The following is a 15,765-nucleotide window of genomic DNA, read 5'->3' on the forward strand; positions in this document are numbered from 1 at the left end:
TATGTGAATCTCTTTTTGTAGTCTTTTTTAAATATTTTATTTATTTATTTATTTATTTATTTATTTATTTATTTATGAGACACACACACACACAGAGAGAGAGAGAGAGAGAGAGAGGCAGAGACACAGGCAGAGGGAGAAGCAGATTCCATGCAGGGGGCCGGATGTGCGACTAGATCCCAGGTCTTCAGGATGACGCCCTGGGCTGAAGGCAGTAGACCGCTGGGCCACAGGAGCTGCCCTCTTTTTGTAGTCTTGTGTAAACCTTCCAAAGTTTAGAATTAGGCCTGCCTCATATTTTTCCAAGATGGAAGAAACTAATTTCTTTTGTTAAAACAAGACTTCTAATGTCTCTCTGTCTCTGTGAAATTATTTCTCCTAAAATATTACCTTTTGTTTCCCAACATCATATTTTCTCCTGTCATTTCCTCAGATATCTGCATTTTTCTGAGTCATCTGTCACTGTTGCTATAGAAAACCTATTTCTAAAGTAAACCTCCAGCCCACCCTTACCTTATCATTTTCCTTGAGCACACAGAGTTCTACCATTAAGCTCTTCCTGTATATAAATTCTAGAGCTACTAAGGATGTGAGGGAGACAATTTAAGAGACAGTTTTATTTTGGTGTTCTAGAAAACTTTATTACAGTTTAAAATCCCTGGTCTCAAAAAATTATAAAAAAATAAATGTTTGGTCTTACTAATATGAGGATAATGGTGAATATGTGGGAGAATTGAGATTGCTACTTGCTTCACTTCAAACTATTAAGATAAAAATCCTCTAAAACATGAATTTATTCAACAACTACTCCAAAAGCTACTATATTCTAGGTGTTATGAATGATATTTGGTAAGACAAATGTAAGAATATTATAGTGAACCTAAAGAAAAGTGATAGGGATTAGGCATGTAACTGGAGAGATTTCCAGCCCAGATTGGAAATGTTTTTCTCTCAGAAAATTGATAAAGGGGAAAGGAATAAATAAAGCAACCAAAGACACAAATGAGGTACTCTATTACACAGCAAAATCAATAAGGATTTATTTATATAAAACTTTAAGCAGTGATGTGCTTTATGCACTCTTCGAAGATTTCAAGTACAGCAAATCTCCGTAAGTGTCATGTAGAAGACTGGCAGTAGAGCAATACCAGCTATGTTGGGATGGATTCTAGGCTGTTTTCAGTGTACTTTAAAGTTATTTTATTCTCCATATGAGTAGAAAGGAATTAAAGGATATTCCAAATGAAAATATGTCCAGTGGGGGCCTAGAGAAGTATTAGGTAAACAAATTAATGTCATAGAATCATATATTTTAAGAACACAATCAAAATTAATTTAATTTTATCTTATAAGCTAAAGATCAGGAATTATGAACCATATGAAAAAATGCAACTAAAAAAAAAAAAAAAAGAAAAAATGCAACTATTTAATGACACAAGTAGTGTAGTATAAAGTCTGGAATTCAAGACAATGAACTTACTACTCTAGGGTAAATGACTTATCCTATTTGATCCTTATTATAAAACTTACAAAATTGGACAAAAAGGCTTAAAATGCCCCTAAACCCTAAAACAATGATTCTTTGGAGACAGAAACCAAGTTGAAATTAACATCCTTGCATATCCTCTTCAGTACTTTTCCTATACTCCTCTAAAATTAGAATATAATAAAGTTCTGTTATCAGTATCAAGTACCTTTAAATAATAAACTTATAATCTCTTTGTATGACCTATGGTCAAAGGTAACTATTTTTTGTTCTCACATATTAATGTGTCTTCATGTTTAATAGTTCAAGTATATTTAGGGCATATACTAAAAATAAAAGACAAAGGATGAGTTTAAACTAATACATTCAAGAGAGGTATAGCTGTGATTTCTCTCTCATGTAAAATATGTACAGAAAGAGTCATGAGGGAATAGCAGAAATAGGGAATAGTTCAGTCTTAGAGAATTGTATGATGGAGTGTCTATATGTTAAGGTTCTGAAGTGAAAATACCTGATAGTTTACTCTGTCTACTTTAGAAGCTTTGGACTGTCTGGCATGGCTAGCCCTCTCATGAGGGATTCTTTATGAATGGATAATGCAATTTGTACCAAGTTATTTTACTATAACTTAATGATTAGACTAGGAAACATTGTTGGACCTAAAAACAGTCACCTCTGAATCAGGCCAGCAGCCTACATAATCATCCTCCAATTGAGTTGCCTTGTAGGACAGATACTAGCTAAATTAATGAAATATTTTCATAGGAGGATTTAATATGGTCTCATATTATGAGGTTTTCACATCATGAGGTTGGCTGTTTACATTCAGAACACTGAGAACAACAACAACAACAAAAAATTCCATCTTTGCGAATATATTCAGATATCATGGGACTTCCTAAAGTAGGGGTCACCTAGGCTTCCATATAGACTAGATAAACACACAGAGAAAGAATAACATTAAAGCAAAAAGCAAAATGATGAATCAGAAAATGTATGAAATGATAAGGTGCAACAAACAGGTTTATCAGGAAATATATTGTCATCAAGTCAAATAACATGGATAAGAAATAGTAAGGAAAATAGAAATAAAAAGCCAGGATGGAATATTCTCAAAAGCAATCTTAACATATGGTCTTCCTCTCCCACACAGACATTCTTCCCCTACACTGGTGCTCCTACAAAGCCTCTGCCATTCGATCTTTAACAGTTTTGGACTGAGTTGTTTGGGAAGTGAGACTAAAGGAGAAATTAGATACTATTTGAAAACCTTTGTATTTTTATTCCTTTGAATCTCTGCTTAACTAACTTGCTTGTTGAAGACTTTCTTCTGTCTTTTCTTTCACTTTTCTATATCTCATGTATCCTTTGACAGCAAGTACCAGTGCCAGAGTGAGAAGGAAGTCTCATTAGAAACTTTAGTAGAAACTTGATTTTTTTTATATTTGTCTGATTTAATTGTATAAAGTTGGATAAGTATAATAGAAGGTAGAATACTTTTATAATTATGAGATCTAAATATTTTCACCTATTGTGGTTGGTTAAGTTCTATCTGCATACTTGTGATATATTCATAATTAATTTAAAAATTGCATTTTTCTGTCTCCATAGGCAGAGTATATGCAGCTCCATATGCATCTCCCCATCCTTGAATTTGGCCTACAAAAGTCACACAAAGTTAATTTGGACAATGGGATATTAGCAGGTATAATGCAAATAGGTGCTCAAAATGTATGTCTGCAGTCAGTATGCACAACTCTTAGAAAATATAATCTCTTCGGTCACTTGTCATTGCAAAGAAAATTTCTTCCAAGTAGCTTCCAAGTTGCTTCTCCAACATGGATTACAGAAGTAAAACTCACAGTAGGCCAAAAGTGACAACCAAAAGTAGTCAAAAAAGCCCACTTACAGCTGACCACAGATGCATAAAAAAGAAAATTGAATTGTTAGATGCCACTGATATTTGGTGATTCTTTATTAATCAGCCATTAATAAGTAATATTCCTTTTGCTAAGTAAATAAAGGGTCCTGAGATAATCAGGCATATAGAAAACAATAAAATAGTGATAAAGGCTAGGAATGAACATGATAAGGTAGAATTAAAATTTTAAGTAAGGGAATCAGGCAGGAGTGGTTTCATATTGATGGTGATATTGGAGGCTATTGAGGGAATGGGTCGTGTACATATCTGTGCAGATATAACTCCAAGCCAAAAGATGAATTAGTGCAAACGGCCTGAAGCTAGAATGTGCCAACCATTTAAGAACAGCAAAGAAGTAAGTAGGGCAGAGAGACAGACTCTGTGGTCTTAGATTCACTCCAAATTACATGGGAAATCCCTGGAGGATTTTGAGAATACATTAATGAAGTAAAATATGAGATTTACCTTTTAAAAGAATTAATCTATCTGCTTTGTAGAGAATTGGCTGAAGGATGGAAAGCTAGAGTTTCAGCAATCAGGCTGATTAGGAGGCTATTGCAATAATTCAGAAGAGAATTAAAGATAGCTTAAACCAGTGCAGGACCAGTATTCCAGGCCAAAAATCTCCAGTTTCTGGACATTGTGAAGGTATACCAGAGAATATTTATTAATTAATTTTTGTGTGAAATATAAGAAAATTGGAAGGGCTAATAATTCTAAATTGGCCAGAAAAACTGTAAAGTGAAGTTACAACTCCCCCAAGACAGGAAAAACAGCATAGGGATGAGAGACAACAGAAGTCACACATTAAAAAATAAATAAATAAAACAAACAAACAAAAAAACATTTAGCCTAGCATAGGTTGAAAGGATATGTATATGACAGGATACTGAGTGGAGAATTTTTCTAATGCCCTGCAAAATAGCACTAAAGTCCACAGTCATAAGCAATTAATACTTGATGCCATATATTTTTTAAAAGCCCATTCATAAATAGAACCACACACTATCTTCCAGTGCTTAAAAACAAGATTAAACCATGTTTTTCACAGTGAACTCTTTTTCTCCTCACTCTTCTACTCTATCCCACTCCCCGCTACAGTATATAATCAAAATATCAGGGACGGTAACTAGAGAGAGGAAGTCCTAGATTACCACAAATGAGAAATAGAATGGTTTTAGTTACCCTGCCTATTTGAAGAATAAATGAGATTCTTTCCTCACAAAGCAGAGTAAAAATGTATAGGTAAAAATTCACCTTAGAGACAGAAATTGGAGATTTCTGTAAGGTACAAGACTAGTATCTCATTTTCTTACTGGAAGATAACTGAGCATTGAATCTCTGAATCTTTCTCATGCTACTATAAAGGAGCTCTTTGGGTGAACTGACACATGTTCTTGGACTCAGGGTTTAGTGTGTTTTGTTTGTTTGTTTTTTTAAGGCAGTGTAGCTTGAGATAGCAGCTTGAAGCAGAGAAACAAGAAGAATCAGTGGCATCTCTGAAAAGAAAGCAGTGAGAGCTACTTAGTGTTTCCTTTGCCTCTATTTTGGGCCATGAAGGTTAGAGATTGCTCAGGGGACTGCCCAAGGTTCTGCTGCACCAGTAAGGGTGGCACACTACCTAGAGATGGCGTATGATGGACTACTCCTGAAGCCATATTTAGAGCTGCTCCTTTATAAAGAGCTCCCCATAGAAAGAAGGAACAGAGTAAAGCTAAACATATTTGCTAGACATTCATGAACATTATGGGCTGAGGCCACTAGTAGGAGACATAAGCAAAATAAGCAGGAGTGAAAACATAGATAAATTGTTACCAAAGCAAAATAAACAGATTATAAATGAAGTTATCTGCCTCTTCTATTACTCATCTCAGCCTCAATACCAGAGTAGTGAGAATCTTCAAAACACAGGGAAAGACTATTTCTCAGAATAAGATCAGGATACCTACCCTCTTCCTTTGCTAGGCACTGGGGTAAGCGGAGAAGTGAAAGAATGGCCAATGCTCTCTTTTCACTACAGCTACTGTAAGAAACCAACCCGGGTATGCCTGAAGGGAGTAGATTGCATAGGATTACATCCACAGTAAAACTGGGTTTTCTAGCATAATTGTGTTTTTTTTTAAGAAATAATATGAGAGAGTGACTAATAACCTGTGAGATCATCCAGATGCATTTTGCAGATCAGGAAATAGAGACTTAATGATCATAGTTGAAAGTAACGATGGAAGAAAAAAATGTCTAGACTTTACTTAGATCAAAACTTTGCAAATCATACAATATATTATTTCTTCCGCCTTGAAGAACACTTTTTTTCTAATAATCTCTTACATTGTTCCTTGCTGTAATGTAGTTGTAAAAGTAAACATAAAAATTATGACTCTTAGCCTTCAAAAGATGTATGTGGCAGTGATAAATTGAGTACTTTCCTAAAATATGAATGTAAAATGTACATTTAATAAGAAATGTCCTCTCCTCTGAATTTACAAAAAATTTGGTTTATAAACATTTCTATTTCTTATTGATAGGAAATATTTATTTCAAATATCCCACCTTAATGGGAATGAAGAATCTATACACAGCAAAAGCTAGTTTATTACACTGTTTGAAAGTATGTCAGGTGATTCTCCACATGTCTAAAATATGTAATAAAAAGAAAAAGCATGCATAGATTTTCGATTATTTTCAATTGTGCAAGCATCCTGCATAGTGTCAACTTGATATCAACTCTTAATTAGAAGTGCAGTTATTTTTTTTCTTCTACAACTAAACTTTTCTTTTCCACTGTTCTTTGATCTTTTTCCCCCTCTACATTTTCAATGCCTTCATGTTTTTCTCTTTAGACTCTTTTTAAAAACCTTTAACCAGTAGATGTCATGCCTTATATTGAACTATTAGTAATGTCCCAAGATAGTAGAAAATAGTACTCTCTACACAGCTCTTCCCTACTTTTTGAAAGTTCATGTTATGCCACTTCACATTTGCAAAAGGCTTTCATTAGTATTTTTTTTTTTTTGCTAACCTAAAGAAATCCAAAGAGGATTTTGCTTTTATGAAAAAAGGGTAAAGCAAAAATAAAGGTCAATGTTTGTTTTGTAGTGAGCCAGTAGAGAGGCAACATATACCCTGAGCAATGAGAGGGGCCTATCTAAGCTCATTCTCCAGGAACCACACAGTATCTCAGCATCAAGCTGTCATAGTTTTGGACTGTGTCTATGAGCACCTGGCTTTATCTCAATTTATTTTGTGTATCTGTTAGTAAGATGTGTCCTAAAGTATCAGAAAAGCCTAACAGAGGTTATTTTTGGGGATCTGAGAATGTTCAAATTTTTTTCTGTATAAATTAGTGGTAACTGCTTCTTTGCTTAATGCCATTTTTACTTGTGGATGTTTTCATAGGAGTGCTCTACTTTCTAATAGTGAAGGAAACCTTGTTACCAGCAAGCCAATATAGAACTGATGCTGTTGGCTACCAGGTACTACAGGAGCCAGAGAGAAGTTGTCCAACTTGCAGGAGCCTAGCAATGGAAAAGTCTCCCATGCAGTAAGAAGATTGCAGTGGTTTCCTATTTGTCTCATTCTTTTAAACTGCCTGTTGATTTTCTAAAGCATGTTGTTCCATACATTATTTTGTAGTGATTCTACATTTTGACATAGACCCATGAAGGACATCATCAAGAAAGACATTGGGCAATGATAAATTTTCAAGACAAAGTTCTATTTTTTTTCACTAGCTACAATGTCCTATAGTGATTGAGTAAAAATATAAGTGAAATTAAAGCTCTTAAAAAAAGAACATACCATTTTCCCAGTAAAACTCTGAAATAAAATATCCTATTCTTCTATGATGGAACCTAATAAATTGTGGGAGCTTTCTCAGTTTTTACATGGTGAAGACTTCTGACTACAGTGAGATAGTATACCAGGTTCACTAGAGAAATTTTCTATAACCTGGGAATGTGGCAATAAATGAGTAGTAACTATACTAGTTTCCTATTCCTGCTGTAAAAAAAAATTGTCACAGATTTGGTGGTTTAAAACAAATGTATTATCTCACAGTTCTACAAGTCAAAAAACTAATACAGATCTTGGGGGGATAAAATCAAGACTCTGGCAGAACTGCATTAACAAAATTGTTGCTGAAAAGTGTGCTGTTTAATTTCCATATACTGGTGACTTTTCCAATTTTCCTTCTGGTATTGATGCCTAGTTTCATTCCATTGTGGTCAGAAAAGATGCTTGGTATTTCAATCATCTTAAATTTATTTCGAATAAATAAATAAATAAATAAATAAATAAATAATAATTTTATTTATTTCGACTTATTTTGTAAAGTAACGTGATTTATCAGAGAATGTTTCATATGCACTTGAGAAGGGTGTGCATTCTGCTGCTGTTGGGTAGAATATTCTGTATATATCTATTAGGTCCTTTTGGACTATGGTGTTGTTTGAGTTCGCTGTCCTATACTGATTTTCTTCCTGAATGTGCTATCTACTGTTGAAAATAGGGTAATAGTCTCTTACTATTACTGTTATCTATTTCTCCCTTTAGATAGGTGAATGTTTGCCTTGCATACTTGGTGCTTGGATACATACTTATGATTGTTATGATTATTATATTCCTGATGAGTTGGCTCTTTCTTATCTATGTAATAGCCTTCTTTTCTTTTGTGAGAATTTTTAACTTAAAGTCTATTTTGTCTGATAAATATAGTCATCCTCGTTCTCTTTTGGTTGTCATTTCATACAAGATAAAACAGAATTTCTACTTGGTTCTTTTTAATTGTTTCTCTTTATCGATATTCTCATTTTGCTCATAAGTCATTTTTCCAATTTTATTTGGTATTTTAAACAATATTCTCTTGGAAATCACTGAGCTTGATACACTTTGAATTCTTTGTCAATGATTTCTAGATCTATAATTACTTAGGCTTGATACATAGAGATTTATTTTGTCCATATGATTGTGTCATGTTTTCGAAATATTCATGCTGTTTGTAGCTTTGCACTGGGGTCTGCACATTTGAAGAAACGTCATCTCCTCCTGGCTTTGACTGAGAAAGACCTTCACTAGTCAGGCTAGAGAATCTGAGCTTTTGTTTCTAGTTACCTAGGCTGTCCTGTCTTCTTACTTATTTTTCTTTCAGGAGCTCACAATCTTGTGTTTTTTGTTTTTTTTTTTTTAAGATTTTATTTATTTATTCATGAGAGACACAAAAAGAGAGGCAGAGACATAGGCAGAGGGAAAGCAGGCTTCTCGAAGGAAGCCGGATGTAGGACTCAATCTGGGGACCCCAGGACCACACCCTGAGCCAAAGGTAGATGCTTAATCACTGAGCCATCCAGGCGTCCCAGGAGCTCACAGTCTTGTATATCACTCTTCCCTTTTGCTATTTAAGTCTTTGTAAGATAACATCTTTAAGAAGCTTTTAAAACAGAAAAAGTGCTAAAAAGAGAATTTCTGCTTGCTTAGATCAAAGCTCTTTTATTGTCCTTTATGGTGAACATTTCAAGTAGGCATGTAGGTTGACCACTTAAAGAACTGAAGTTTATTTGTAAATTCATAAATTTTTTATTCATTGTTCCAGTAAACCAAAATAAAAAGGCTCTTGAGAGTGTGAACAATGTCTGCGTGTAGATAAAAGGATGGAATGTTGCTTTAACCTTTAAAATTGAAACTTTTTCTTTAGGATATTTCAGGTGGGAGATAACAGTTGTTGTAGCCTTCTTTAATAGAGACAGAAGTAAATGACTTGCACAATCTGTCTACCAAGAAGAACTATTGTGTTATTATTAGCACTACCAAGGGAAATAGATTTTATGCTGGTGAGTAAGTTGACAATCTGAATGACCGGCTCCATTTTACAAAGTCACATTACAATGGAAAAGTTATGTAATAATAATGCATGGAACCTGTCTCTATGAATAATTGGGTTATACAAAGCTTCAGATGATAAATAAATAAATTCAAGCACCATCAGTGATAAATTATTACGTTTACAAAATTAAATTCTAATATACATAATAAATTATGTGGTTTCCAAAACACTACATTTTTGTCTTGTCTTACTGGTTCTATTACCACATTTAAATAGGTTTGTTGTTTCAGGTTTTTGTTTTGTTTTGTTTTTTGCCAAAATGAGTAGCATAGAATGGAGTCTAGTTTATTTAGTTTCCTCATCTTTCCTTATTACCTATTTTCTGAGATAACTGATTAGCAACTTCTTTTCTGTCTTCAAACTTCCATTGTACCGTATTCTGCTAGTTTTTTCTTCTATATGACCCTCTGCTCTTCAGTTTTTTGGTTTTGTTTTTGTTTTCCTAACTCCTCACCCTACAGAAGGTCTGTCTGTATGGGATATGTCCAAGAGCTCTGACTACATCATTTTCTCTGTAATTATTCTTATTCCTTAGATGATTTTATCTAGATATTTAGATTTAAATCACATTCATGCACAAATACTTCCAAATTAATACTTTACCCCAACCTCACTCAAAATATCTCTACTATATCTCTACTTTGAAGTCTTATGCGCATGTCAAACTCCTATGTCAAAATTCAAGTTTGATTGATTCCCTTTACAAATCTCTTCATGGCTTAGTCTTTCATAAATTTGCAAAAGCACAAACATTAGCCCTATTTCTCAGGGGCAGAAGCCTGTAGCTATCTTTCTCTAAACTCTTTCTGTGCATTCTACTGGCCAATCTTGAAACTCTGACCTTAAAGTAGGTCATGAAAGTAGTCCTATGCATCAGCTCAACTTTCATTAGACTGTCAAATCAATGTTACCTCTCTCATATGTGGTAAACAGTCTTTCACATTTTGTAATATTTAATAAAAAATGTATGTGCATATATATGTGTGTGTTTATGATATAGGAGTTTTGAAAATAAAAATACATTCATAAACTCATCATCAAATGACTATTACTAGATTGGTTACCTAAAACTCCATTCCTCACCTTACTTTTCCTTCTGCGGAAATCATTATTATACAAAAATTGTTTTCTCTATCACCAGACACAGTTGGAAAACTGTATGAAGTATGTGAAACAAAAGTTTTAGGGCTTTGGATAATAGTCTGTGAAGAACTGTTATCTCTGAGAGAAAGATGGCATTTGAGATGAGCCCAGTGGCTGCTCGATTTTCTTCCTAGGAGCACACTTGGGACTACAGTGGAGGGGAATTCCAGGGTGATGGTGCTGGTTGAGGTGGGGAAACTGAGCTCACAGTTAAAGTTGGCTCAGGGGGCTGGATGTTATGAGACTGTGTTCCCCAAAAGAGGAAGTTATGTAGGAAAAGAACTCCAGAAATGTGCATATGGCTTCCTTTGAGTATATACAGAATAATAAAATATGGGTGCAAATGGTGATGCTTAGCAAAAATTACCTCTAGAGTAAAACTACTCCAGACCTGTCCCTGCCCTAGCTTTACTTCTGTGATGGTTTAGCTCTGCTACTAATGTGCAATCTATGTGTGTGCTTACTTTGTTGAATGTCTCAGGTGATCAACAAGAATCTCCACTTCTAGCTTTGGCTGGCTGGAGCTTAAATATCTTTGTGTTCTGTGTGAGCTCTGGAAATTGTTTAGCTGCTATTGCTCTGGTTGATATTTTTTTTTTAATTTTTATTTATTTATGATAGTCACACAGAGAGAGAGAGGCAGAGACACAGGCAGAGGGAGAAGCAGCCTCCATGCACTGGGAGCCCGATGTGGGATTCGATCCCGGGTCTCCAGGATCGCGCCCTGGGCCAAAGGCAGGCGCCAAACCGCTGCGCCATCCAGGGATCCCTCTGGTTGATATTTTTATGATAATTTTGTGATTAAAATTTTATATTTTCTTATAAACATTAAAATTGTCTTCCAAATTTACTTCTTGTATCCATCTAAAGAGACAAAATATAGAGAGTTTCAAATTCATTTTTTCTTTATGGATAACCAATTTACCCAATAAAATATATTGAATAATTTGTCATTTCTTTCTAATCTACAATGGATTCTCTGTTGAATCAAATTTACAAATATGAAAGGATTTGGTTTTAGATTATTTACTATTTTATTGCTTTGTGGCCAATACCACATTTTCTTACTAGGATCTTTATAATATCGGTATATCCTGTAAGGATTCCTCTATCAACAATTTGCTCATTTTGACTGACTATGTAATTCTTAGGTCTGCTTTCTTCTTACTTTTGATCCTTATAAAAATATCAGAATCACCTTGTTAGTTTCATGAAATATATTGTGATTTTGATTGAAATTATATTGCATATACAGATCATTATAAATATAACTAAAATGTTTTTAGGAATAAAATCTAAAATTGAATTGCACATGGATTATAATTCTTGGCAGTAATACCACTTAACAGAACTATGATTGCATAATCAAATGTGTACATATTTTTAATTAAGATTCACAAAACATGATGAAAATATTAGTACACATATATTGATCTCATGTTGGTTGCAGAGTTATTTAGAGGAGTTTTGATGCACACTCAGGCAAAAAAAAAATAGGGGAAGAGGAAAGTAGCCATTTATTAGGGAGGCAATCCTATGAAATGAATACATGTCCAGGAGTATTCATGAGACAGAAGTCATGGTAATTCTCAGCGGTTATCACTTTAAGTTTCTTCCATAGGATGTGCATTTCTGATGTTTAAAATGTAGTAGTATAAAATGATAGTTAGGATATGTATTATTTTACATGTTTTTGAAATATACATTTATCTAGCCGTATTACAGGGGTGTGCATGCAAAACTACAATGTATTTTAACTTTTGTTCCTAAAACATTTTAGGAATAAAAGGTTGAAAAATTTCCAGAAATGATTTTGACTATATATGTTTCCCATATTCACCAGCCTGGGATGCTAACCATTTGTGTAAGTTATCTTTTGGTTGTAGCAATGCTGCATAACAAACAACCTAGAATATAAGTGATTTAAAGGCACAACCACTTATTCTGTGCTCTTAGGCAATTGGATCAGCTGCATCTTGGTTTGACTCTGCTAAGCTCTAGTGGTTCAATTAGGTTTCCCTCCAAGATGTGGGTTAGCTGTAAATTGATATTTAGATCCAAATTGAAAGATCGTACCTTATCTGGGAAGTGAAATCCTCATGTCTGTGCACAGGAGCACTAAGAGAAAACAAACCAATCCATGCAAAGAGAGATAAAGCCTGCTTGAATGTATGTATGTCATAGTCCCTAACATTCTTTTGGCTAAAGTGAGTCACACAACCAAATACAACACCCACAGGGTGGAGGTATAAAGTACTCCATGAAAGGGGCCAAGGAGGATGAATATATTCTGAATCATAACATATCACACTATGTAAGTATGACTCTATAGTCAGCTAAATTTTTCCTGTGGAAAATACCTGCAATTTTCAGGCATGACTTCTGTTAGGATCATGTTATTCTTAAAAAAAAAAAAAAAAAAAAAAAAAAAAAAAGAAAGAAAGAAAGAAAGAAAGAAAGAAAGAAAGAAAGAAAGAAAGAAAAGAAAAGAAAAGAAAAGAAAACGTTATATTTCAGAAACATTAGTTTATATTTCCCACAAACTTAGAGTCTTTTTTAATTTCAGGATTTTAATGAGATTTTAAAGAGCTTTTTATAACTTCTTTGCATTGCTTAGTTTGTGACAAAGAATATTAAACAAGTTGTTTGTTAGATAATTCAAAACATACCATGAGTTGGTCTACTAATTAGCATTACAGAAGTAGAAGTGCTGAAGTTCCATAGTAGTGTTATTTATAGAGAATCTAAATTTCTTCAGAGTAAACTTGTTTACTATTAACTGTTCTTTGCAAAAAAAAAATATTGCTATACTATATTTAACGAGAAGCATAAATCACATCTAATGGACCATGCCTCAGATTACCATCAATTTATGATGCTAAAATATGGGCTTAGAAATCTATCTTTCTATGACTAGTTCAGTTGGGTTAAAATATTTATGGGTGGGGAAAAAAGCTTTATTCTTTTTTAAGCAGCAATAGAACATCATATGCTTCTTTGTTCTTTTTAGTTTATAAATATTAAAGTAATAAATACTGCTGATTAAAACTTGAAAGTGCAAATAAATATACAGACAGGCAAGCATATTAACCTAAATATCCTGGCTAACCAAGAGGAAAAAAAAAAGTAATTTGGGGGTAAGGAAGATGAGAGAAAAATAAATATATGTATCAGTGTTTTATTTAGTGTTATTAGTTCACCATATTCAGTATCTTGTGATACTGGGTCTTTGCTCCATATATCACAGGCTAGACCATACTGGCTGCCAGATTCTTAAGAGATGTTGTTGACATTTGCAGTCATGATAGCTAACCTGTGGATATCTTCACTTTAACAGAAAATAATGCGCTGTAAAAACAGAATGAGCATGAGACTATCATTTATGCTTTTCAATATCTTATTATAGTTTCCTAATTTTAGCCTTTTTTCTATCATCATAACAAAGAGAGGTAAGATCAGATGCTGCGGGATGCCTGGGTGGCTCAGTGGGTTGAGCATCTGCCTTCAGCTCAGGTCATGACCCCAGGGTCCTGGGATCTAGCTCAGGCTCACTCTCATTGGGCTTCTTGCTCAGTGGGAAGTCTGCTTTTTCTTTTCCCTCTGCCCCTCCCCTTGCTCATACTCCTTCTCTCAAATAAATAAATAAATAAAACCTTTAAAAAAAAGCCAGCTATTGCAACCCTTCACTCAAAATCTAAAGTGTGTAATTAAGGGGTTTCTACTTCTTCTTTCTCCTTTCTTCTCTATATATGGCCATATAATCATTGATCTCCCATCAATAGTTACCGAGATATTTTTCTAGCTTTTTTCTTATCCTATAGATGGCACAAGGCTAGCTTTTTACATATATATCCAGCCATTAATTGTGAGAGCCTGGTAGACAGTATCAACTTGGAATTGAAAGCTAAGTAAATTCTTGCATTTAGAGTAACTTATTTCTAAACCGTATACAATCTGGTGGAGGGGGGGTCACTTGGAAAGATAATTTACTCTCCAATTGAAGCAACAGGTATGAAAAGAGTGTATTGTTGCTGCCCTTTTCCCTTCCTTCTCCTTCTCTGGAAAGCAGACCTGGTACCTGGAGAAGAGTTTGACATGTTGAAACCATAATGAAACAAAGAGAAGGAGAAAGAAGATGCTAAGGATGTCAGAGGAGAATGATAGAACCTCAAAACCAGTTATATTGTGAAACTACTTCATCAATAGCAAACATTGCCTATGTCCAATTATATGGGGAAAACACGAACTTCTATTTTTAAGATGTGATTTATCAAGTTTTCACTTCTTTATTGCCAAAGGCATTCTTACATAGTGTAGAATATTTATCTAGAATAAAACTGTGAATAGAAGGTTTCCTGGTTAAAGAGTTACATTTTCTATTATAAACATTAATGTAAAAATATTCATTTAAAACATGATGCAAATTTACACCCAACCAACAACAAATGAGAATGCTTGTTTTCCTACATTGCTACAACATTAAACGTTATCAGTTTATATATTCACTAACATTTATTTAGTGCTTAATAAATGTACCCACTACTGTGCTAATTATAAAGATAGGAAAATAGACACGCTTTCCATGTTTCCAGTTATGCTCTATAAGCATTTTATTTTTTCTTGATGAATCCTGAAAAGTTCTTAAATTTGGCTTTGGTATTGCATATTTTGTGTTGTCTCTGTGGTTGAGATCAAGGGACAGTATAGGAAACTTAGGAAATAGATTCTAGAATCAGTTGGCTTGGGATAAGGATAAGGATCTCGTTACTACCTCAGTAGCTATGTGGTGATGGCCTATTAACTCTCTGAGCCTCAGTCTCCTCACCTGAATTTTGAGGATAATAACATTTTTATGGGGATCCCTGGGTGGCTCAGCGGTTTGGCGCCTGCCTGTGGCCCAGGGTGCGATCCTGGAGTCCCAGGATCAAGTCCCGTGTCGGGCTCCCAGCGTGGAGCCTGCTTCTCCCTCGTCCTGTCTCTCTCTCTCTCTCTCTCTATCATAAATAATAAGTAAATAAATCTTAAAAAATAACATTTTTTATAAGACCCATGGGTTCTGTAAAGCACTTAAAACAGGGCCTGTTTAATGTCACCTAATAGTACTGTGAGATTTTTAATGTATTTTATAATTAGTTTGTATTTGTATATATAAATGTTGCAAAATTTGGTACATTAATTTGTATGCAACTGCCTTATTGAATTTTGTTATTACATTAGTTGATTTGTTGATCTCTAATATTTCTAAATATTTAATCATATTATCTGAAAATAATCATATCATCTCTATTCCTTTCAATATCTATACTCTTATTTTGTAATCTAATATGGAACAGAATT

At 34.1% G+C, this 15,765-nt stretch overlaps 1 long non-coding RNA gene across 1 annotated transcript in view; it reads right to left on the reverse strand.

The window, feature by feature from the left end:
* Positions 1–1,066: 1,066 nt before the first annotated feature.
* LOC140639380 (uncharacterized) overlaps positions 1,067–15,765 on the reverse strand; it is a 32,415-nt gene continuing 17,716 nt past the window's right edge. The window contains exon 3 of the long non-coding RNA XR_012036110.1: positions 1,067–1,265. This is a non-coding gene — a long non-coding RNA (uncharacterized lncRNA). The remainder of the gene's footprint in view (positions 1,266–15,765) is intronic.

This window comes from Canis lupus, chromosome 9, assembly GCF_048164855.1.
Source record: "Canis lupus baileyi chromosome 9, mCanLup2.hap1, whole genome shotgun sequence".
NCBI lineage: Eukaryota > Metazoa > Chordata > Mammalia > Carnivora > Canidae > Canis > Canis lupus.